Below are 26083 nucleotides of genomic sequence, written 5' to 3'. Positions count from 1 at the left end.
CTCCAAGCCCCGTCCAACCTGGCCTTGGACACTTCCAGGGATCCAGGGGCAGCCACAGCTGCTCTGGGCACCCTGTGCCAGGGCCTCAGCACTCTCACAGGGAACAATTTTTTCCTAATATCCCATCTAACCCTGCCCTCTGGCAGTTTGAAGCCATTTCCCCTTTTCCTGTTGCTCCGAGCTCTTGTAAATTGTCTCTCTCCATGTTTCTTGTGGGCTCCCTTCAGGCTCTGCAAGGCCACAATTCAATCACACAAAGCTTCTCCTCTCCAGGCTGAACAATCCCAGCTCTCGCAGCCTTTCCTCCCAGCAGAGCTGCTCCATCCCTCTGCTCATCCTGGAGCCTCCTCTGGACTTTTTCCAGCAGCTCCAGGTCCTTCCTGTGCTAGCCCCAGGGCTGGGGCAGCTCTGCAGGTGGGGTCTCACCTGAGGGGGGCAGAGGGGCAGAATCCCCCCCTCCCTGCTGCCCATGCTGGGGCTCAGCCCAGGGCACCGGGGGTTCCCGAGTGCCAGCACATGGCTGGGGCATGTCCAGCCCCTCAGCCACCAGCACCTCCACGTCCTTCTCTGCAGGGCTGCTGTTCATCCCCCAGCTCCCACTGATTCCCACAGACATGAGGGAAGAGAAAGTCTGGAGAAATTGTGTGGTCCTAGAACACTGCCTTGTGCATGAAGCTTCACAATATATTTGAAATGTAGTTCACAAAGGCATGGTGTCCATGTCCTGGAAGTCCCAGATAAAAATACACAAACCAAACTGACCTAAGTTATGGGAAGAATATTTAAGGGATGTTGTTACACCTAAAACCAGTCCTACAAATCCCAGCAATATGGAACTTAAATGTATTTGGATAGATTAAATGTTCATTTGGGCACAAGGTGGAGACCGAATAAAGCCCATGACGTGCAAAACCTGGCAACGCTGACACTTAGTGGCAGGAGCATCGGGAAGCTCACTCCTTTATGCTAATCCAAGATGAAGCAGATGTGGTCTTACTGGTGTCTGCAGGGAAATCCTCATTTATAATGAAAGATGTTTTCACATAGTGTTCAAAGGGCCTTAAACAACCCAGTTTTTGCAAGCTGAATCCAAACATGATTTACTGAGGGGTGTGATGAATTGATCATTAGCTGGAACTTACAAGCCAGAAGTGGATGTTTTCTCTCCCAGGAGTGTCCCCTCCGGCTCTGCCATATGCTGTGGTTTGACACGAGAGGAGCTGAATATAATTCTGTGTCTTGGGTCAAAAATGGCATCGTGCTGGAGCACAGCGCTTCCCTCTTAATACAAAAACATGGAAAATGGGTTTCTTTTTGCCCATCCTCATGGTGCAGTGGGGATGTGTTCCCACATGGAACACTTATGTCCCATCCAAGGAGGGCCTCTCCCTGCAGAACTGCTGCCTTTCCTTTCTGTGTACCCTCCTGAGCCTCTCCAGTGAAACCAGTCAGGATGTCGCTTATCCATGACGACATCGCTGTGCTGACCTTAAGACCTCTCAGTTTTTCACTTCCAAGTTCTTATGTCATGCGAGGAAAACCAGGGGAATGTCTCCACTCTGTTCCTGCCCTCTCTGCTGGCCTTTTCCTCTCACACAGACACAAGACATGAAGTTTTCAGTCTCCAAAAGCATAAAAAACAACAATTATTTACAAATATGAGAGGCCAGAGGGCTACAGCTCTGATAAATGAATAAGAAGAGATGTCATTGGGACTGAGGCCTGTAGTTTCAAGCTTTTAATTCACATCTTTGGTCACAGAGTTGGAACTTTTAAATCACTTCATTTTACTGCAAAATGTCCCTAACTATTTATGACACTGGATGTTTGCTCTTGGATCTGTTTCTCCTGTGGGGTATCCTTTAGATCAATCTTGTTTGTTCTATTAATTTGCTTAATTCTCTGGGGTTTGTCAAGTCTAATTATCTTCTTTCTTTCTTCCAGTTTTGAAATCAAGATTGATTAGCCAACACGAGAAGACCCAGCTGGTTATGTGACTCAGAACCCTGTTTATGAAGCACTCGCTCGTTTTTACAAGACAACTGTAAGTTGTTTCTTTTTCTTTTTCTCCCTCAAATTAAAAATCTACTGTTGTAACTTCACAGAAATTCTAGAAAATTCCTGAGGAATTCACTCTTATTGGTAAATACAATCCTGAATATTTGCTTAGTGACACCAGCCAAGGACACAGAAGGGCTCTGTTCACTTTATCATACCACTACCAGAGATTTTTTCCACATAGTGATGGTTTCACTTTGTTTAAGGAGAGATTCCCTCAGTTAGGAAGATCAATCTGCTGTCTCTTTACGCTGTGTTATATAAAATGTGGGATCGGGGAATCTGTTTTGGACTGCACTGCTGGTGGGTTGTGTGAGGGAGATGCTCAATCCCAGCACGGAGACTGAAGAGGTGCAGGAGTTGGCACCTCTGCAAATAGGTACCTCTGGCAGAATTCTGGATTCTCCCACAACCCCCAGACCCTGAGATTTTGGACTAAATAATGCTTAATCTGTACTTGATTTAGACAGTGTTTGTCCACAATTATAAATTTGTTCTTCTTAAGGCAAACCCTCAATTTTACTTGCAAATGAGAGTTGCTCAGGTAAAGTATCAGAGTTATAGTCTGGAGTGCAAGTGTGGGGATGCAGAAATGAAAGTTCCAGCAGTAATATTGCATGGCTTAATTATTTTTTTGACATATATCCTGAACTATGTTTTATAAACTAAACTTAATAAAATTATTAGATCCAGGTGGAGTGCTAATATGTTTGTCATCATGTCTGATGTGGTGTGAATCTTATTTTATCCTTTTTCAGTTGTGTGAAAATGTTCTGCCTTAGCAGTGATGAGACTTTAATTTCTGTACCCAGGTGGTGGGGGGTTTAATTACTGAATTTTGGAGCCGTACATTTACACAGTGCTCCCTTTAGATGAGCAGGAATCCAGCCAGTGCTATCAGGTATGGGGCAGCACCAGATTATCTCAAGCTTTTCTTTAGTTATAACTTCACTGTAAGCCAGGCAGGCTGAACTTCTTAATCTTGTTAAAATGGCATTGCCCAACTGCCACGGATTGTATAAAAATTCCATTATTTTGTAAGTGGAAGGAACAAGCTGGTATTTATTCTGATTTTTCTCTTGAATAGCAAGTGATTCTAGTAACTTGCAAATAGTGATACAATGCATGTAAAATCTGTATTTTCATTTGTTACCTCTCTTGTTACTGAAGGTTCATTAACCAAGGAGGCAAAGTGAGGTCTAATATTCCAACTATTAGAGAAAAAAGGGAAAGTAGCACTCACTACCAAGTAAGTTTTGGGCTTATGAAATAACAGAACCAATAAATAAAAATTAGTATTAACTGTGAACTAGAGTTTTGTAGAGTGAAGTATAAGCTTAGTTTTTATTTTTATGAGTGCAAAATATCAGAGAAAATTTGCTTTATGACAACAATAAATATATTCCAAGTATATTGAGATTAGTTAGCATGTCATTAGGGGTGAGAGAAAATCACGCTCTTTTTTCAACAAGTGAACATGGGAAACAGAAAGATAACAAGAGCACCCTGTTGCTTTGGGAGTCTGTTCACAGAACTCTCCCTCTCCTGTGATGTGTGTGGAACAGACTTAAGGCTTGATAGGAGAAGCATGAAGAAATTAATAACTCAGATAAAAAGGCTTTGCTGGTTTTCTGTGGGTAATGAAGGAAGCTCTCCATGGATTAGAGCTCTAAATTCTGTGTAGCTGCTCTGCAGAATACTGCACAAACTTGTTTTTGATTAACTTTTTTATACCATATATTGAGAAACCTGAAATAACAACTGTTGTGTTAGGAAGTTTATAAAAATAATTGTATTATACAAAGTGGCACTTGCACAGCTTTAATGTATTCAAAATATTATGTAATGTCAACATGGAGAGAAATTACCCAAGGGTTTGCTCTCTGTTTCCACTGATAATTTCCAGATGGATTTCCTCTCAGGTGATGAGTGTACCTACAGTTCTCACCTCCATGTAAATGTTTGCTGGGCTCTTTTAGCTAAAACGAACCCAACTTATATCAAAATGTTCTATTTAGTGCCTATATTTTTTTTCAATATGGAGCAGAATGAAAGCGTGGTCATAATGACTGTGTGGGCAACTGTAACATCGAGTATTGCAGGGTGCTCAGCATCACTTCTTCCTGACAGCAGCCGTTTGTCACTGGTGCTTTAATGAAGGTTTTAATAGGTGCCACAAGCTGTGCAGACCAAATATTGTGCTTGTCTTTCAAAGGACTACAGATTCAAGCTTCATTTTCCCCCCAAACTCTTAAAACAAGTAGTCTATAATCTATTTGTCAGACATTTAAATGTCTGGAAGAGACTGAAAAGCGAAGATAGACTTACTAGAGAGGGAACTTTCTTAGTCATTCAGCTATTAAAAAAAGAAAAGCCTCCCCAAGGTTTTTGTCCTTTTTTTTTTTTTTTTTTTTTTTTTTTTTTTTTTTTTTCAGAGAAATAAGCAGAGGTGGAAATGCTGTAATTTTCCCTATTTCTCAGTATAATGGTTTCAATTCCTGTTGTGGAATGCGAGCTGCCAGGCACAACCACACAATTTAGTGAGCTTGTGGAGATAAAAAAACTGTAACCCCCCAAAACAAACCTTCCCAAAGCACCCTGTGCATTCAGCCCCTCCCATCCCATTCCAGAAGGATAAAATGGGCTGAATCCCTGGATTCCTCTGGGTTTAATTTCCCTCCCACCCAGAGCTGAGGCTGCACACACGGAAGGTGTTGCTGTTGGCACTGATGAGCACAAAGCACCTGCTGTGGTCAGACCTTGGCAGGAGGTCCCACTGCTCTGGGAATGCTCTGGGAATGTGTCTGCTGAGCCCAGGAGCCCACAAGGATTATTTCTTCTCAAAGGCAGCTGCAGGTGTTGTCCCCTCCTAAAGATGTTCCCATGTGAAATCTTTCCTGGTTTTGTTTTGTCATCCCTGTGATTTATTGGAGTTATTAAGGAGCTACTTTGGACTGTGCTGTTATTTCTGTGCTGCTCAGCACTGAAATGCCAGCTGGAACTGAGGATGGAAAGCTGAAAGAATGGTTTTATCTCGTGCAGCTACACCTGCTTTCCCCTCCTGGCCTGTAAATGTGGAGCACTGGGAAGCCACTGGAACTCTGGGCTTTTCCAGCAGTGAGGTAATCTTTGGAAAGCAGCTTTTGTTACTTCTGCCACCCCCACTGGAGGCAAAGAGCAAAGCATGGGGCTACAAGTCTCACTTCACTGCAATTCCCAGCACCAATTACCCATCAGCTCATCCCAAACAATGAGAAATATCAGCAAAATCTGGTTTGCAGGTGTGACGTCAGAGACAGCCCCATCCACCTGCTTCGGTGCTACTTTGGTGCCCTGGGTTTGAAGGGGAAGAAGAGGCTGTTCTGATTTCTGTCACTTGGTAGCTGTGAATGTGAGGGTGCTCCTTCAGAGGGGCTGTGCAGAAACAGAGCAGATCTGTACCTACAGCTACCTGTACATTCATCTTCTCTTTGCACAACGAAATTAAATATATAAATATCTGGGAATGAATTTGAACTCCTCCTACTTTGAAGAGCAAACTTCCTCTAATTAAGTGGTCTTTTCCTACTATCTGATGTTAGTGACATTTTATAACCAGACAATTACTGCTTCACTTCAGTTTTATGTTGTTTCCAGAGGTCAGGAAGGGTAATATTCCAACATAACCACATTCAGTGAGAGGGTAACAGCTGACAGGAGCTCTTGCATGGGGTTCTCATCAGTATCTTGAAGTACATCAGAAAAATATGGATTTTTATCTCTGTTTAAAGGTGATGGGAACTGTGGCCCTGTGAGGCTGTCCAGCATGGTTGTGCAAACCTCTCCATGTGTTCTGTTGCCTAAACGTCCCAGTCTAAGGAGTCCTGAGCAAGAGATTAAAATACAATATGGAAACACAAAAGCCAACAAATTTAATGGTATTTAATGGAATAAAATTAAGATTTTTTTTTTTTTTTTACAAAACAAAAAATTGAAGATATTCCTGCTGCATTCTGTATTGTGTGTTCGGTTCAAATCATCTCTTGGACGGATTAATGTGAAGTTAATAGATAATGTCAGTTTACTTTCTAATTAATGAGTGTTACCCTGGAATTTAAATAATTCTCACCTGTCTTGGTGTGACCCGGCTGTTAAAAATGGCAACAAGCATCAGTGCCAGGAGCTGCTTTTCCTTTTCCTCTCTGGCAGAGAGAACAGTGTTTGTGCCCCCAGGATTCCAAGGAATTGAGTAACATTGAGGGGGAACAGTCAGGTGAGACTTCAGTGCCTGCTCGAGGGACAGGAGGAACTGTATTTCATTTATATCAGTTTATTTATAGAATATTTATATATATACTATATATATATATAAAAATATATATCTAAATATATATAGTATATTTATAAATGAATATAAATGATAGCCTGGCCCTGGCTTGACTTCTGTGTGGCTGTGGGAGCCAGGCAGGAGAATTCCTGCTATGTCCAGAAAGTAAAGTTTCCATGGAATTTTCTTGCACATCAGGACATGTTTGAAAGATTTTATTTTTTAAATCAAATTTTAATGCTGTGTTACTAACTCTTGATGTCATTAGTATTTACTCTTTCTTACTACTTTTGATACACTTTTCTGATTTAAAATTGTCTTTGGAAATATTGAATATAACTCAAAAGATAAGAGCTCATAGAAAGAATGAAAATAGTTTTGTAATATTAATTTTATTATAGTTTTTTTAAAAAAATATATATATTTTAGTTTTGCATGTTGGAGATTTTCCCCCTCTGTTTATTTAATGGATTTGCTGCACTGTCACCAAAAGAGCTGCTTTGAGGATTGCCATGAAGTGGTTAATTGTATGTTCTGGGTGTTTCTCTGAGGTGTTGCTCAGTAATCTTTTGAAAAAAAGCATTTTTTCAGGACTTCTGCACTGGCCACCTCTGTAGGCACAGTGGGAGCTCCTTGCAGGTGCTGTTGGACACATTTCCCTCTCTGAGCAAAGACAACGTGCTCCAGGGAGCAGCTGCAAATGAGAAATTCCCCCTGACTTTGGAACAATCCTTGATAATATCAATAAATCGCTTGTGATCAGTTAAGAGCTGCTGTCCATGAAGGGAAATTCGTGTCTGCTCTTTGCTGCTTTAGGGGTTTTCTTGGCAGGCTCTTTGATGGTACAGGGTTTGTAGGTGTGTGCCCGGATTTTTACTGGCTTCTGGCTCTTCCTAGAGCCTGGGTTTCTGCTGGTTTCTCCTAATGAAGATCGTAGAAATGGGAATTTTCTTAATGTGACACACGAAGGGCTGAGTACAATTCAAATGCTAATATGTAGGAACCAAATCTCACAAAGGAGTGTGTTAACATTTGTCTTTATTCGCTGTATTTCAAAGGATATGTGCCAAGTCTTGCTTGACACTCAGAGCATTCTACATTGTACAAATTCACCCCTGAAAGGCAGAGAGAAGCATTTCCTTTTTGCATAGTTTAAATCTTTTGATCCCATGGAAAAGTGACTTTTTCCTTGCATGACCCCACCTGAGCCTGCTTTGCTGATTCCTCCACTTTCTCCCACATTTCCGTGTTAAATTTCCCTTTTTCAGGGAGAAACTGAACTGAAGACATCCAGCAGAGACTGGAGAGGGGATTTTTTTTCCCCAGCTGATTTTATTGCTTTCCTGGGTGCTGGGAAGTGTCTTCTTTACTTTGGTGTTCTTTCCTCTCTTTTCCAGCTTGCCCTGCAAGTGCAGCTCCTTGCTGAGATCAGCTTCAGCTCCTTTTAGACAAAACACAAGTTCCTTTTTTCACCTCGTCCTTATTAGAATGTATATTGAGCTCTGGGTCTTGCTCAGCAGCTTTAAGGTCTGTGTTTTGCCTGCTCTTGGTCCTGGCTGTTGGAATCCCATTGACTTCAGGAACTGTGTTCCCTTACAGCAACAAATAAGTGAATTCTCTCTTTGCTTTCCCCTTGCTGAGCCAATCATTTCCCATTGCAATCCATTTTCCCCTGGAGAGTTCATCTAAGCCAGGGATATTAATACCTATCCTTACCAGGTATTTGATACTGCCCAGCTTTGCAGGGTTCTGTAATCCACTGCCCTTCCTGCATGGCTTTCCCTGAGCTGGAGATTCCTTCAAATGCAGCTGGAGAGGAATTTGTGACTTCTCCAGAACAGGACCTCCCTTCATCACCTTGGTCAGCTTCAGGCTTGGCCCTGACTTCAGGCTCCTGCTGTCTTTGTCCCTTACTTGTCCCTGTCATATTCCAAGGCACAGGTTTTGAATTCTTTGGCTTCTCCATCATTTGCACCTTTCGGATGGATTGAGCGACTTGTTCCTAAATCTCCTTTTAGATTTCCCTGTAATCTCTCCCTGCAGATGTTGGTGCTTCAGTGCTCAGTGAAGTGATGCTTTGCTTTTTACATACTCAAGCAACACATGGTCTGCAGCCAGCTCCTGAAACTCACCAAGTATTTAAGAATATGTTTAAATGCAAGGTCTTACAGAAAATGCAAATTTATTACTTCTCACTTGATTCTCACGATAGATTTCTGGAGAGTGCTCTGAGGCTTCTTTTTATTGGTGCTATCACTGCTTTGCCTTCATGCTTATGCTGATTTTCTTTCTTTGCCAGAGCCCCATAACACTTGTTATCAGTAGCTACAATTTCCTGCCACCTGTGGTGGAATATATTTCTTCATTATGAGCTTTTTGCTGCTTCCTCAAGTTTTGTCTTTGATTAGCTGCTATGGAATTTTTACATATCATCATCACTTGTCCTGCAAAACTTGATTATCTGATAGATATGAAAATTGCTGCTTCCAGCTACTATTGGCCCAGATCATTTAGTGCCAGTCCTGGTACCAGCACTGACCTGAACTGATGCTAAATCCGGTGCGAGAGAATGTGGTGGAAGGCTGGGTTTTGTTGGGTCTGTTTGGGATTTGTGGTTGTGTTTTTTTCCCCCCTCTTCTTAAAGTGAAAGAGCCCTGGGAATGCCAAGGCTGGGATCAGTGATTTACCTGAATTGGGCTGGAATATAGCAGAGATCATAACTTTTTAGCTTGAATTTGGTGAATATTTTCTTAATCTTATTTGCAGCAACTTTGTGTCTCTGTTTTAGAGTCTTATAATTTTAAGGATCTCTTTGAAAGTGAGAATGTTTAGCTGAGGATTGCCACTCACTATTAAATCTTCCTGGACTGATGTGCTGTGAATCCCAATCTGTTTGCCCAGATCCAAACAGAAAAGAGCATAAATTGCACCAGCTCCTGGCTTTATAAATGCAAACATGGATCTTGTTTTTGTCCATTAAATGGGTTTTCTGGACTCAGTTTAAAAACCCAAACTTTTTCTTGCAGGAGCAGCTGCCCAGCTCCTCCTCTGTAGCAGGTAGTTTCTTCACTCCATCAGCATCATCTGGGAATGCGGATAAAAGCTGGGTTTGTCAGAGTGTGATAAAAGGAGCATGTGTGTATATGAAGGCAAATGTAAATTTCCAGCATCAAAAAGAGGACTTGGCAACTGCAGATGTGTGGCTTAAACACTGTAGGAGGAGAGGGAAGGAAGGGTTTTGTTTCTTTGTGCTGAGCTCTGCTGGAGCAGCTGGCGCGAGCGCTGTAGCAGAGCTGAAGTGGCGTCGTAGGTGAAGCTGCTGCTGCTGCTGTCTGGCATTCAATGATCCAGCTGATCCTGCTGGGAAAGCACTGTCCTGGGAGAATGCTGAGGGGAAAAGAGAAGAATCATTTTCTGTAATCTTTATTGACGTTTATAACTTTACGCTTTCTAACCTTACCAAGTCCCTGAGATGTAAATTCCAGCTTGCAGGGAGATGAGTCCTCATTAGTCTTTAGAAACTTGTGTTAGGCAGGAGAACCCTCGAGGCCTGGTCATGAAATGATCCCTGGCACTGCTGGAAAAGCTGTACTGTTGGCCTCAATGGGTGTCCCTCTGACCACTTTTCCCAGGTCCTTCTGTCACCTTCTGGGCTGCTCTGGCTGATGGGTTTTTGGTTTGTTTGGTTGTTTGTTTTGGGGTTTTGTTTTGGGTTGGTTTCTGTTGTTGTTGTTTGGTTGGCTTGGTTTTTTTTTCCCCAGACCTCACTGCTGAGGAATTCTTCCTTTTCCCATCATCCCACAGGTCCTTGGCATGCCCAGTCCTGCTGGGGCAGGTGGTTCACCCCTGTGGATATCTCTGTCAGCGGTGCTGGAGAAACAGCACCAAAATGGAAATTAAATCAGTGCCCATCACTCTTTTCTTTTTGGCGTGCAGGCATTTCTCCCCTCACTGTGGTTCCTTGGGGAATGACATGGCCATGGAGCATGTGAGACTCAGGGAGCTGCTGAATCCTCATTCTCTCACAAGCTTTTTCTAATTTTTCCTAAATCCCATCAAGTAACATTCTTGAAAATTAGCAATGTAGTTTCTAAGGAGAGCTAGCAGCACATTCTTTCTTTATGGTAAAGTTTAACAAGGCAACTTCTTTTTCCATATCCTGTTCTTGAGAGATTTTCTGGATCAGAAGTGGCATCTGAACCAGAGCTTGTAACCACCAGGAGTGGGTCCTTCGTAGAGATGATTCAGGGAAATGTGGAGAGAGGTTGGTTGGTGGATTTTGCAGGGGAGTGGGGTTGCTTTGTGTGAACAGATCAGACCCGGCCGTGATTGTTGGGAAACCTGCTGAGTGGGCAGCCAAGGAGTCCTGTCAGAACAAAGGGTGAGTGCTCCAGCTCAACAGCCCATGGCAGGGTCCTCTGGTGTCATTGGGAAAGAAAAAAAGGAAAAGAAGAAGGAGAAAACCAACCTGAGGCAATCAAATTACAGACCCAGCCCGACTGTTTTAGTGTTTCAGACTAAAGGGTAGCAAATTGGGATTGCAAAGGCTAAAGGAGGAGACTGCAAGAGTTCAAACATGAGATTTTTAAGGATCAGAGAATTTTCTCTCTTGTCTTCATGGAGTTTGAATTAATTTTGGTAAGATATGGATGAGTAAAAATTAAAATTTAAAAAAGGAGAAGCTGAAAAAATAATTTTATTGCAATCTGAAAGAAAAATGGCAGAAACAGAAACCCCTCCAAATCATCATTACACTTTGAATATTAACAATATAAAAAGGGCTTTAAAGCACTGGATTTCTTTGCAGCTGTGTGTGTATGAATACTCAGGGGTGCTGGTGTGCCTGTTCATACATGCACTGCTGGAGTTCAGCAGCAGCCCCAGTGTACAGCAAGATTTAAACCTGTGAAAAGCTTCACTTGTTTCCCATCTGGAGGCTTGCTTGAATCCTTTGATTTTACTGGAGAAACCTTGACTTTTGTGATGCTGTTATTTTTTTTCCATAAACTTTGTATGTGACCAGGCTTTTGTTACTTCTGCGGTCAAATTTAAGTAAAACAGATAATTTTCCTACCACAAATTCAAAAAAAAAGGTGTAATTTAGATTTTTATCACTTTGCTTACAAAATGCTGGTTGTGCTCACAAAATACTCTCTCATTATACAACATTTTAAGTTCTTGCGATGGTGGTTCAGTCCTTGCCTGTTAGGAGTTGGAAACTGGTATGAATGATTCATTTTGAGCAGCTATTTTGGGGGTACTCACATCATCTTGGATGTGGCTTCACATGAAATGGATGGGAAAATGGGAGTTTATATCCCTCCTCCACCTAGCAATTTAAATGAAAATCCACACTTGAGCAGGAGACTGTCATTGGGATCTCTTTGGGAAGAACATGCTTTAAAAATACAGCAGGGAAAAAACAAGGCAGGATCCCAGGAATGGGGAACAGTGGGAAATGGAGGAAATCCTGTGGGCAGTATCCAAAGCCACACTTGGCTTTAAGCCACAGATGTTTGCAGTGCCTGAAGAGAAACTCAGCCAAAACAGCTCCAGTGGAACTAAAACTGCAGCAAGGCAGGAGAGAAGCTCTGCTTATGTTCCCACACATGGAGGCAGAAGGATCTGCTCCCCAGAGGGGTTTGGGGTTGTTTGTTGCTGCTTGGGAAGGATGGAGAGGAAAGAGGGAACACAGGTCTGTCATTAGAGCTCTAAAAGATAATCAGAGAAGGTCAATTTCAAAAGAGAGAAGTCAGATGTTTTATAAAATGGGATCTAAATAAAAAAATATATAAAGCTTTTGCACTGGGTAACAGTTGTGTCATTCTCATTGCTGTGGCTACTGGCTTGAAGTTGCTGCCAGTCTGTTCTGTAGTGTATAAAATTCAGTATTATGAGCAAATGAAATACTGTGACAATATTTATGATGAGTATTTCTAAAGTACAGAAACAAAATGCACTTTTGCTCACATACAATCAAAATGCAGCAGTGTATTGAAAAAAGTTTATTGCAGCTTTGAATGAGCAGTGAATTTAATGAAACTTCTGTTCCACTGGAGTTGGTTCCTGGTTGATTAATGAGAAATAATCCATATTTCTCAATGCAGGAAGAAATCATGTATAAAATACAATTTTAGTAATATTTTTCATGCAAGCTGTGAACTATATAGTTTAAGGGTTTTGTTTCATCTCTCTGCAGCGGTTTATTTTTTTTTTTTTTTGTTTGTTTGTTTGTTTTTGTTTATAGGCTGGAGCTGTAACAACCCAGGCAAAAGTCCTGAGATGTTACACTTGCCCAGTTTGACCAGTCGCCTATGCACATTCACTTTGAGCAGATGGGATTCCAAGCCTGTGCAGAAATCCTGTCAGAAGTATCTCCTTTACTACTTCTTATGTTCCAGCTCTTTTCACAGCTCTCCTTTTATTTGGGATATGTTTGGTGTGGGAAATCTGTGTTCTGACAAAATATTGACAGGTGAACAAAGAGGCAGTGTGCTCAGAGAAAGGAATAACTTTGTCTTCTCCTCACTGTGAGAATGCCTGACACATTCTGGGTGTGCTCCTGTGTGCTGAGTAGTGATTTCTACCTGGATGAGAGGAAGTTTGGACTCTTCAGAGCTTTGGGTGGGCAGGGATTAAGGTTTGCTGTGTGGAGAGCAGGAACTGGTCTCAGTGAGACTTTGTGCTCAGCTTTGTTACCACCAATAAATGAGCCGTCCCCACATAAGTCCTGGATTGCTGTAAAAGAGAGGTTTTCTCCTAAGAAAGGTTTAATAAATCCAAGGAAGTCTCACCAGTAATTTTACAACGCCAGTCCCATGGAGTTCTAAGGCAGCACAATCCACAGTATTTATAGAACTTCATTAAACATCACACCTGTTAATTCCCCATCAAATTGAGGACAGGGAACAAAAGCAACTTAAAACGAAGAAAAAAGACTCGGCCATGAGACCTCAGTGATTCTTTCTATGTCTTAAGTACAGTCCTTGGGATTAGTCTGCTAATTTCATACCTCTAATTATTTGTTAAATGAACTTATAAGGTGGTAGTGTACATCAGACTGTAAATTGTTTGGTGCTGGAGTTGTCTGGTTGTGTGAATTTTGATAGACAAGACGTTATTTGCCATAATATCATTTATGTATCTGGAGTGATTCTGCCATCCAGGATTTAACAGCTCCTTCTAATAGAACCCTAAAATTTCATTTCTGTGATTTCTACCTTTTTCTAAAGTAGTCCTTTCACTCTTATTCTGAAATAGAAGGAAATTCTCCTAGAAGCAATTCTTTATGCAAACTCTCTTCTGGGGAGAGCTCCTATTGCAAAATGCCTGATATCTTTACTGCAACTGATTTGAAAGTGCAAAAGGTCAAAAATGTCCTAATTTGGTTTGGAAATCCACGTGTCAGCACAGCACATTTCAGAAGAGCTCTTGGGGCTTTGTAGAAATTGCATTTTTCCTTTTGATTTTAATTTTATACCTGGAAAGGATTAGGGGAAGGATTCAGCTGATGGCTGAGTGGTAAAACAGAAAATATTTTTAGAATGGAAGATGCATATTGGAAAAGATTGAGACTCAGAGGGATGTGGTATGAGGAAATATTTATGTAGTTTAATTATGAGTAATAATTAGTGAGTGATGTAGGAAAAACATTTTTAGTGAATTTTTCCCCATCTCCCATGCCAGATCTCCATGTTTGTTTGCTCCCGGTTAGTGCAATATTATTCTTGACCTTGTTCCCTACTGAAGAGATATCTCACAGCAGGGTATCATCTAACCCAAAATATAATTTCCTAGAGAGCAATATTGAGTCATTGATTTAGTTACTCATTCTGCCTTTCCATCACCTATCATTTTGCCAGAGCTGCTCCCTGGTGATAGTGACCTTGCAGGATGACAGATTAATTCCAGTGTCCGGGAATTTGTGCAGGCTGCTACTCAGCCTGCTCTTTTACAATATGTGTGTACAAAACATAATATTCTTTAGTTCATTAAAGCAGTTTAACTTTGACCAACCCAAACTCAAACACAGGAGAAGCTTTAAAAACTCATCCTTTTTTTTTTTTCTGCTCTCTGCTCTTAAGTCCCTCCTGTGACCTGAAAATCTTTTGCCTCCAAACTGTTCAGTGGCACGATGAAGCAACATTCATGCAGTTCTTGTGGTACCTGGCTGCAAGATCCACCCAAAACGTGTCACAAATCTCACAATTAATGAGTCTGTGGGGTCCAAATGCCAACTTGTAGATGTCACCTGTCAGGAGGAGCTTCCCAGTGCAACGAGCCTCATTTCAAAGACCCTCATTTCAGGGCAGTGCAATTGGGCTCTCCAGGTACCTCTGGGAGAGAGTGCCTTCAGTTGCTGCTCTTAGAAACGCAGCCACAACACCTCCAGTCCTCCTGGCTCCTCCCCAAAATCTCTGTGGCAGCTTAACTGCTTTGATTTTAATCCAAATAGCTTTTGGGAAACTGCTTCACTGTCACCGATTAATGTGATTTAAAAATGGGATTTTTAAAACTGGATTTAGGGAAACTTTTAAACCATTTTCACAGCCCTGATGAAAACCATTCTGGAGTTTGCAGCCAACCTATTTTTGATTGGTTTTGTTTGTTTGTTTTTAACTGATCAATATGGTCATTATAAATACATGGTGCAAAAGGTGCTGAGAGGAAATATTAATAACTGGCAGCACATAACTTCATTAAACATTAACTTTGCAGTTGTAACTATGCCAATGTGTGTTCTATTTGCTGCTGTGGGAAATATTAGTGAAAAGCTGTGAGAACTTAGAAAAAGAGGCTGTAACTTCTGAAGGATACAGAAAATTCTCTTTTTTTGTGTACACCATGGAGTTTTCTGAGCAGAAGTGATTTATATTTGATTTTGCCCAGCAAATACACACACTACATACAGATGTTCTCCACTGGGACACTTCAGTTGAGATTAACAGCTTGAAATCAGAGACACTTTGTGGTCAGTGAGGAATTGTCACCCATGGCATAATTACCTTTTGGTGGAAGGGGATGATTGACCTTTGTGAGGTTTGGTGGAGTTGAGACATGTGGCTGTTCCATCAAAGCTTCAGCTGATGGAAAACTGGGGTTTGGCCTTCTTGGTTTCACCTCCAGGGTCCCAGTCCTGCCTTGCTCTGGCTCCTGCCCTCATGTTTGAATTGATCCAAATCCTACTGAAGCTTCAAAGAGCCCATGGTGGGAACAGCCTATCAACCACCTAAAGCTCTGAAGTTGAAGGAAAGGCACTTAGAGAAGAGTTTCATTCTTTAAAATCTAGGATGTGTAGTTGATTCTGTTAAAAGGACTCCTTCATGTAGCAGTTGTGCTCCGTCCTTTCCAGGGACAGCAGACATTCCATAAGATCACGTGTAATTTTAGCATTGGGATTAGTACCCAATGAATGTTCTGTGGTTAATGCACTTTCAGCTACATTTGCATTAAAAGGAAAAGCTTTAGTTCTTCATAATTTCCCTCATCCTGTTGTATTATTTTTTTAAGAGGAGTCACTATTGCAGAAAGCAAAATCCAAACTCGTGTGTCTTTGTGAACTTCAATTTGCATTTGAGCTTTTGCATCTTTTGGCTTCCAGTTGGGATTTTCTTATTCCTGGAGCTGATGGACTATCAGCATGCTTGCTTGGGCAGTGATAATGGCTCAATGGAGCAGAAGTTGAAATTAAGATCCATGAAGGAATATTTGTTGACAAAAGCAGAAAAAGAATCCCATTCCCTTCTCATTGAGCATCACTTCTTTCCTGCAGTTAACCCTGCAGAGAGCTGGCTGGGGAAGGAAAAAAAGAGCAGAAACAAAGTAAAAGCAGAGCTTCAGAAAGACATAAATGAAATTTCTGTAAATCCAGGTCTCTGAAATGAATGTCCCTGAGGTGAAAACAATCTCCAGTGGTCCCACATGGGGAGCAGGGAGAGGCTGCACCGTGGAGGAGGATGTGGCACAGCTCTCTGGAGGAGGCAGCTCTTGGATCTGCTTGGGTGTGCTCCACTCTGGCTCTAAGAGATGCTTGACTTCCAAACTGAAATATTGCATGGTTTGCATTGTCAAAGAGTGTTGAAAGGAACCTGTAGAATCTGTATCCAAGCAGAAAGTTTAAATGAAACAAAAATTAACACGTTTTCTATCGTGAGATTGTCCTTGGATAAGGGAGCAGTGTGGCTCTCACTGAGACATTAATTTGGGTCACGAGGTTTATTTGTCACCTCTGAGTGAGAAACCTGAATGTACAGAGACTTCAGAGCAGGAGCAAACCCACAGCTCCACACGGCAGAGTTGTGCAGAGGTTAACTTTGAGATTCTGGCCAGGCCTCATCTAATGTGATAATTACCTTCGGCACCTTTGAGTCTAGGCCTAGTTCATCTTGCAAAGATAAGGTAATAATTTACCACTTAACCTCATTCTTCATGTGCCAAATAACACAATTGTACAATCAAAACTTAGATGTTCCAGTTGGGAGTAGGGAATGGAGGCCAGTGTCTTGGGCAAAAGCACTGTTTGGACAGGAAAATATGCAGGAGTAGGGGGAAATTTTGCCTCAAAACAAGTCTTGCATCGGGACTTTTCTGGTAAACTGGGATTTGCTGTGGCGAGACATGTCCAATTCTCCAGCAAACATTTGTGGATTTCCAAATAGGCCATGGTTCAGGCAGTATCTCCATGCTTTGGGTGGCATTTTATGGTAGGCTCTGTAAAGTTACATGTGCCTGGTTAATTTTTAGTTTTGTGCTATGGCTCAGACACACTTTGTGCAAATATGCTTTGATAGAGGCTGAAATCCCCAACTCCAACCTGAGACAGTCTTTAGTGTATTTGAAATAGGAGTGGCACAGGTTAGTCCAGATAAAGAGGAGAATATTTAAGAATTCCCGAGGTGAAGGAGACTGTAATTGCTACCTGGCACCTGAAGAGGAGATCTAAGTGTAGTCGATAGCTGTGTTGATGATTTCTCCATTAACTCCTGTGTGTGTGAGTTCTGTTTACAGCTGAATAATTGTTTATATGTAAATAAAGCTATTGCATCTTTCCCTCTGTAAGGACAGTTTTAGCTTAATTACATTGGAGAGAGATGTGTGGGGAGCTGGGGAATGTTCATCTTGTGATTCATTTTAAATTTGCTTCCTGTTTATTTGCTACTTGCCACACTTAATTGAGTTGGGTTTTTGTTTTTTGGTTTTTTTTTTTTTCTTTCTGAATGGAAAAATGTGCATTCTTTCCTTCTGGTTTTAATCTAATAGGTGACATTTTCATTCTTTCTGGAGAATTAATTAAGGTGAACTGTAGCTTCTTTTCCAGGCACCTGAGTGGGCTGAGATACTGCTGTCATTTCTTGTTGTGGATGTTTGAACAACTGTAGAATCTCTTTAGAGTCAGTTGTATTGGGGCTTTTTTTATGGTGTGGGAAGAGAAATCATGAATTAATCTCTTCAGTGGACCTTGGCTCCTCTCACAGCAAAGTTTCCCTCCTGTAAATGCTCAGTATTATGTCAGCTCCCTAGAAGTGCTCATTATCACCTACACACTGGGTGTCAAGTGCTGCTTTCTAAGGAGATGAGTTCCTCCTCCTCCTCCTCCTCTTCCTCCCTCACTCTTGCTCAGCTAAGGAGAAGAAAATCCAAATTACTGCAGCCATCCAGGATGGGAGATGGAAAATAATTCCCTGATTTGGTTGCTGTTTCAAGGAGAGAAATGAGATCCAGGATGTGATTCCTCCTCAGCAGCGCTTTTGTGCTGACCTAATTTCACCTGACGTCAGGAGCTTTAGCATGAGAGGTTTGAGCAGAGCTTTGAGTCTTCCAAACCCTCTCTGCACACCCGGGGTGCTTCATCAGGGAAATGGGTGCTGTGAGCCAGGCAGGCAAGGAAACCCAGGTATTTACCACTCTGTGATAAGGGAGGGAAGCAAAACTGCAATCAGAGTAACAATAAAACCTAATCCTAATCAAAGGGGACCTTGACCCACAAACCGATTTTTTTTTTTCTGTTTTTCTTTGTGGCATCTGTAATACACCTACACCTGTGAGAAGGTTTGGCTGATTGGGCCCTTATCAGTTAAATGCCAGCCAACTGGCAAGAACCACTCACACCTCTCTTATAAGGGCAGGAATTTGGTGTCTTTTACCAGGCAGGACTGACAAAAACCAGACAAGTGCAGATTAAGTAGGAAAAAAGGAGGAAAAATTCCATTTACTTTTTTCCACAGTTAATATCCCATTCCCTTGGACACTACCAGTGCCTGCAGTGAGGATACCCAGAATGAGAAAGAATGGATCACGATGGAAAAAAGCAAATAAAAACACTTGTACCAGTAATGCCTGCTTTTGTAGAACAGGAAGAATAGCAGCATTCTTTGATTTCAACTGTGTTTACAGAGGTGAAAGAGAGACAACAGAATGAGCTTTTGGGAAATAGGACATGCTGCCACATTGGAAAAGTGCAGGGAGCAGGAGGAGGAGCATTTCTTTCCCATCTCTTAATTTTTTTTTTATTTCCAGCCATGCTAGCTAAGCACTCAGTCTGGATCTTCCTGCTGGAATCTGCACTGAAATAGTTCTGAAAGCTCTTATGCTGTTTTTGCTTCTTGTTTAGAATCCCAGGATCACTAAGGTTGGAAGAGACCTCCAAGATCACGGAGTCCAAACTTTGAACAGCGCCGTGTCAGCCAGCCCATGGCACTAAGTACCACGTTCAGTTGTTTCTTGAACACTTTAGCATTCCTTTGAATCAAATGACTGGGATTAAGATTCCCTGCTTCTGTCCATTCCTGCTTTAAGCAGGCTCTTACAGCCAGCACTGTGAGATGTTATGTTTGGATAATTCATCCTAATAACTAAAAGGCTGGGTTCCTTAGACTGCAAATTCAAGTTCTGTGGAGAAATAACAGTGACACCAGCAGCCTGGGCAGTGGCATTTCAGCCTTTTCCATGGAATTTCCAGTCAAAGTGCTTAATAGAGCTGTCCCACTCGTATTTTCTGGAGGATTTCATGTTTTTGGAGCAGAGGTTTTTCAGCTGTGGCACTGCTGAAGTCACTAAGCTGGTGCCTCTGTGCAGCCTGTGCCTCTGCCTGGTGGCTTGGCCTGCTTTGGTGCTGTCCCTGCAGCAGGATCCCTGTGTTCCCCCCATCATCCTGCTGCACCTTGCTGGTAGGGAGGCCACCAGTTCTTGGTCATGGGCAGCTCCTCCAGACAGGCCAGTGAGCCTTTGGCCCTCATTGCAGGCACTGCAATGGGATTTGGGATTTGTAGAGCAAACGGGAAATGGTTCTGGAGGTGCGGAGGGAGAGGTCCCTCTGCCAGGTAAAGGAAGTTTGGAAGTCCTTCCCTGCAGAAAGCTGGGCTGCCAGCATTAACTGCTGTTTTTCAGATTTAAATGTTGGGCAGATGGATAAAACAAACTCTTCAGACACTGCTTGTTTCTAGGAGATCACAGAAGACAGAAACAGGCGCTATTAGCAAAAAACCCTGGTACGGGAGGGCTTTATGGCATTCAGGAAGCACTGCTCTTAAAGGTCTTTTCCAACCTGAATCATTCTGTATGTGGCTGCTCCACGCGTATGGAGCTGCTCCAGGCTTTGTTCAATGTGTACAGAAGCTTTACATCCATGCCACACAAAAATGGTGTGTGTGTGTTCTGAAGAGTGTCAGGTTTTGGTTGTTTGGTTTGGGGTTTTTATAAATTATCCCAGTTGAAAGCTGAGGAAGCAGGAATTCAGTTTTATATCTAAAGAGATCTGGAAATGCAATTAAATTAATAGGGGTAATTTCAACACAAGGAGCAAAGAATATGGGATGTGGAAGGTAAGCCAGAAAAAGAGGAGCTGCTTCCTGAGACCAGCCAGAAGAGCTGGGGCTGGGATTCCTTCAGACCTGTTTCGTGTTGACTTTCATGCTTGATAAATAGATAATCTGAGACTTGACCCAAATATATGTAGGTTAAAAACTGGTAGAAAGGCCCCCTTGAACAGTCCTGAGGTTTTTCTAATCCATGAAAATAAGAGGAAATGTTCAATGTTTCTAAGAACTCACGGGAAAAACTCCGTAGTCCTCCTCATCTCGGTGTTACATTCAGTAAAACATGGAACATTGAATTTACTCCTCTGAATTTTTGTTGCAATGTAATAGAGTGTAATAAATTCCCCAGTGATTTGGCTACTTAATATTTATTTTGTATTTACCCAGTAGATTGTATCTGCCTATGGAAGGCCTTCAATCCTGAGAGTTTATCTGAGTATTTAGCAATCTTGTTTGTCCTCGCTGGACATTTGGGAGATGATCTATCGTGGATATATTTAGGAAGCGGACACGGTGAAATTAAATCACTCGGTCAAGGTTACGGGGAGAATTTGAGATGGATGTTGAAATTAAGCCTAGATCTTCCTAGCCCTGAGCTAATCCTGTTGCAGCATGGTCACCCTGTGTTTGAAATCTCTTCTGTCATCACGAATTTCTTGTTTGTGGCTTTGGCTGAGTTTGCTACAGCCACGAATTGTCTGTGGTACCCGAGGGGGGACACTTGCAGAAGCTGCTGAATGAGCAGCCCCTCTCCCCCCACCCCAACTGCTGGGCAGAGGGAACCCCTCCTCCTGGGAGAGAATGCCCAATTGTTATGCAAGTTTAGAGCTCAGAAGAGCCTCAGTTAATTGTTCAGTTGGATGGAGAGGAAGCGCTTCATTCGAGGTGGCATTCCCAGAAAGTATCCTGAAGGCAGGTTCAGTAGGAGGAGTGGAGCTGGGCTGGGAATTGAAGTGCCACAGACCTTGGTGTCAGGCAGCTGCCACCAGAGGAGTCAGTGCAGAGGTGAGGAGAAGCCTGCAGAGCTCTCAAACTTGACTTTTAAGTGTCTGGCTTGAGTCCTGATCCCAGAATTGGGGCAGCGTGGAGCTCAGCACAGACTATTTGCTCAGCTCTTCACTCCAGGATTTTCCAGGATGATATAACCGAACATAAGCTGTGCTAAGTCTCATTCTTTTACAGCTAAATATACATCTCTGGAGTCTTGTGGAGCTTGAGCTGATTGTGATGGAGAGGCAACAGTTTATGTAAGACGTGTGTAGGAGATCCGAGAGAGATCTCCACAGGAATCATATTAGAGCCTATAAATGTGGGAACGGTTATTTACAGCTGAAGTATGGGGTGAGAGAGGAAGGGATAAAGGATCTGAATCTCCCTGTTACCCATTACCTCCAGAGAAGTGCTCAATATTGCACTATGAGCTCAGTGTCAACTAAAATTGATACCTGAGTCCATTAGGTGCCATATTTATAAAAGATGAACTATTAGTTTGAAAATTAAATTTCGAAGTTCACTTTCAATCTTGGGGTCTCAAGCCCTTAAAAAAGTAAAATTCCAGAGCTCTTTAAGGTTGTCACTAAATCTTTGTAAAACTGCATTACTTAACTGGATGCTGGTTTTGCTGCGTCCAATAGCAAATTTTTTAGTTCTTCTTGCTGGATGCACAAGTCAGTAATGATGTTTAAAAATAATTACTTGGATTGGTTCTGTAAGGGATAGAAAAATGTGCCTGAATAATGTTCACTGCCTTGTACTGGTTAAACATTCCCTTCCTAGAGATTGAAATCCCTGCCTTGCTGCTCTCGTGCTGATTCTGCAAACACACCCAGAGTCTTTCACTGAAGGAACACCAGTGCAATCACTTTCCCTATTCATGTTGCCCAAATAAACCATGTGTTTAGGGTTTCTCATAAACCAGAAGAAAAGAAGCCAGATTTTTGTACAAGTGAGGTAATCTTGTTCTTTACAGACAGTGATTTCAGCATTTATTATTATTTTTGCCTTCCAGGAAACACAGGATCCAAAACTTGTATAAATTAAATATCCTGGTGTAGACTCTTTAATGCTGTTATATCTCTGATGTGTATAAGTCATGCTTTTCCAGTGGATTCCTTAAATACCATATTGAAGGATTTTAGATGGTCCTTCATAAACCGTGGCCAGCCTTCCTTCCAGGGCATTCACTGAGTTTCTTTCCTCAGTTGGTTTAGAAGTACCTCCCTTTACACACATTGAAATTATATCCTCTAAAAGAAATTAACTTCTTCTGTTCTTAATAACGTGATAGACTTAATTTCTGTGTAATTATATTTAACTTATTTTTAGTTTGGACTGCGAGAAAGCAAATGATGTAAAATGAAGTTTTCAGAAGTGTCAGAATTTTTTCATAATCCTGTAGGGAGGAAGAAGAGGCATCCCAAAGATGCTTTCCCAACTATTTTAGAGGATAGACACAGGAAATGGTTCTTTTTAATTCCCCTGGTAACAAATGATCATTCTTGGATCTGTTTCCTCTGGAAACTCTTCTGGACTCAGGGAAGGGCTTTGCTGGTGTCAGTGACACGACTTCAGGTGACATTAGTGAGGGGTTGGCTAGAGATGTGCTGTGGGATGGGTGTTCTGGGGTTTTGTGTATGAACAGGACATTTGTTTGGCTATCAAAGGGCCTTTCTGGCAGCCAAGGGACACCTTTTTCTCTTGGGACCAATTTCTCTGGACAGCTGGAGGCTCTGTACCTCTATTAATTAACAGCTGGGCTGTGGCCGTGTCCAGCACTGTGTGCAGTCCCTATGAATTTTTGCCCAGCCCAGCCTGGGAATGCACACTCTGTTTTCTTCCCAGAGGGTGAAATTGCCTTTGGGAACTGAAGGTGCTCTACCTGGCTCTGCTGGGTGCCCTGAACAGGAGCGGGATCAGCTTCCTGGAGAGGAACACCCCGGGCAGCTCAGACACGGTTTGGGGCTCCCGGAGTGGCTCCGTGGGGTCCCCGAGGCAGAACCAACAGGGGACACTTCAGGTGGCACCTGGGCTGTGTCAGTGCTGAGGGCACCGAGGGGGAGCATTCCTTAAGGGAGACCCCAGGATTTCTGTAAAACAGGGAATCAAAGCTTCTCTAAAATGTTTCCTTGAGAAATCATTGTCTTTTTGAAGGGTACTTGTGCTTGGCATTCAGATGTTTCTTTAGAGAATTAATTACTTGAAAATCAGTGCTAGCAGACATCACCTAAGTGGTTTGGGGAAACTTCTCTATGAGTCTTCTCTCCTAGTCACAGAAGTTACCAAAAATACCATTATTTTAAAAGTAGAAAACACAGAATTCCGAATGATGTTTCATTATATATTTTATTATTTTATCTCTTACACATATTACGATCTTCCATTGCTGCTCCTGAGCGAGAATTAATGAAATGGCAAGAGGAATAAAACCTCAGTGGGATTTAATTTTACAAATAATGTGCTGAGGGTTCTCATCACTATCTAAATATAACGCTGTGAGCATCTCTGGTGCTTGTGAATTAGAGGATGTTTGGAAGCTGCAGCAGCTCCCGGGAAACCCAATTTTCCTCTCCACAAATTGAAGTTAGGAGTATTAAATATAATTAATATGGAATATCTGTGTTTAACTGCTTTATGGTATGTAAGCACAGAACATTAGATGTCTTTAGTGAACTAAGCCGAGGACACGATGCAGGACTGCACAATTTGTTTTTGTCCTCAAGGTCAAGTAACATCTTTGAGCACTGACATCAGTGTTCAAGAAATATAGGTCTTACTACACAATTCCCTTCGAGGTTAGGAATTTCCCTGTACAAATTATATATATACACAAACATATGCATTACTGATTATCTCCTTTTCCTTGGGCTTTTGAAAGTAAAAGCTGTGTATTTTTACAGACTGGAATGCTTGACTTAGAGAAAAAACTCCAAGATCTGTACCAGAGGTATGAAGCTGATCTTTGTAGGACAGTGCTGCATTAAAGAAAAAAAGGCAATTTGTATAAAGAAATTAAGGAATCCTTCCAAATATGGGAATTCTTAAGAAGAAATGTGGACTAAAGTAGAATTTGTACTTATCAGAGGGTGCTGGACACTTTCAAAATTATTAAGCTGAAATGGCAGATGAATTCTTAAAGGTCTTAAATTATGAGCCCGTGCATAAACTACTCTGTAACACTTTAAAGAAGAGACAAGAATGATGCTCTTCTGGCTTTTACTGGCTTACAAGTGCTTCAAACTCTCCCTCTTCTCTTCCCTTTTTTGGAGTGACTTAAGCAAACTTTGCAGGTTTACTTTCCCAGCCTTCCAGTGAGGCTTTTGTATTTATTTACTAGTAAATTACTTTTTTTTTTTTCCCCCCCCAGTTATTTTCACCCATTATTCCTGTTTCTGGAGATCAGGATGGATGTGGTTGATGAGGTGAGGGCACACACCAGGGACCAAGGAGGAGGGGTGGTTTCTGCCAGTCTCAGACAGGAGGAGACTGTTGGGTTTTATCGCTATAATCTGCTGGTTTATTACTGGACATTAAGACATCCAACAGATTTATTTGGAGGAAAGACCTTGCTAAGAGATCATGTCTTGAGTTAGCCCTGGAAAAGGGGGATGGTGATGCTGCTTGTCCAGATGGACCAGTTCTGGGTGAGGCCTTGAGTTCTGGGCTCTGGAATTTGCCCTGCTGGTCCTGGAGTGCTTCCCAGTGGTCCCTGTAGCCCTGTGGAGCAGAATTTGGCTGGATTTGGGATGTGAGCTGATGAATGACCCACAGTGAAATAAATCAGCAGACTTTTATTTCCTCTGCAAAATGTCGTGTCCTGTTCTCAGTGCCTAAAACAAATTGTTGCTGGTGCAGAAAAGAACAATTCTGGCTCTGAAGAAAGGGAGGTAAAAATGCAGTCAATAAATCATTGAAAATTTAATCAGTAGATCATTCAAACCTCCCAGGCTGTGCTCTCTGGTAGGTTAAGCCTGGCTGTGATCCAACCACAGCCAGGATTTGGGCTCAGTGCTCCTTGTGGGTCCATTCCAACGCAGGATATTCCATGATTCTATGAAGTAATGACAGGTTTGGGTTCCTCCTTCTTGATCTTTTGGTTCTTGTATTTCCTGGCTCCTTTATGGTGTCCTTAGTGGAATAGGGAAGGTGCTACTGTGCATTGTTTGCCCCTAAATCCTTTCTTGATCCATTTCTGACCAAACAAAATGAGATGTGGTTTTTTTTTAACTCTTCCTGAAGGAATGGAACCTTTCCTCTTAGGAAGGGTATTCTGCAGCACATCAATTATTGGTGAAGGACAATTTTAAAATAATGGACAGTTTGAAGGGTTATTTAGCTAAGGGAAATACTAGGAAACGTGTCAATTCTGTTTGGATGTGAGATTATTCTAGACTAGATATTGGGGGTGTTTTTTCTCCAACAACATTTTTGTTCACATGTTCAGTCTTCTGTGTTGGACACTCTTTTACTCTCCAATAAAGTTTTGGCAAGCCCTAAGCTCAGTTGCTTCAAAAAGTTCTGATATTTTGGCAAAATTTTCATAACTATTATTTCATAGTGTTGCATCTACGGTTAAGGAACAGCTCATGGATCTTCAGGACGTGGCTCAGTCTGGAAGCCAAGCCTGACACCCAACTAATTTTCATTTATAATGTATTTTTATTTCCTATACCAAATCTATTTATTGCAATAACATTTGGGTCTTGTATTTAGTTTAATATTTAATAATGTGAGTATTTTTGTGCAAATTATATCTTCTATCTATAAGTAAATTTTCTATTGCAATAATTCTCCAAGCTTTCTTATTGTAAGTGCTCATTCTTTGCTAAAGAATTCGAACACTTATTTAAAATCTAGGTATAATTGTGAATACAAATTCTGAGTTCTTATAGGAGCATATTGATATGTA

At 41.7% G+C, this 26083-nt stretch overlaps 1 protein-coding gene across 8 annotated transcripts in view; it reads left to right on the top strand.

The window, feature by feature from the left end:
• ATP2B2 (ATPase plasma membrane Ca2+ transporting 2) overlaps positions 1-26083 on the top strand; it is a 382727-nt gene that overhangs the window by 132141 nt on the left and 224503 nt on the right. For all 8 annotated transcript variants that reach the window (XM_042026756.1, XM_042026753.1, XM_042026757.1 and 5 more), the window contains exon 3: positions 1945-2044. The gene's annotated coding sequence lies outside the window, so the exon portion shown is untranslated. The remainder of the gene's footprint in view (positions 1-1944; positions 2045-26083) is intronic.

Source organism: Corvus kubaryi, unplaced genomic scaffold, assembly GCF_017639235.1.
Source record: "Corvus kubaryi isolate FWS band 111438036 unplaced genomic scaffold, C.kubaryi_AGA036_p1.0 37285, whole genome shotgun sequence".
Classification (NCBI taxonomy): domain Eukaryota; kingdom Metazoa; phylum Chordata; class Aves; order Passeriformes; family Corvidae; genus Corvus; species Corvus kubaryi.
This window is presented reverse-complemented; position numbering and strand designations above follow the sequence as displayed.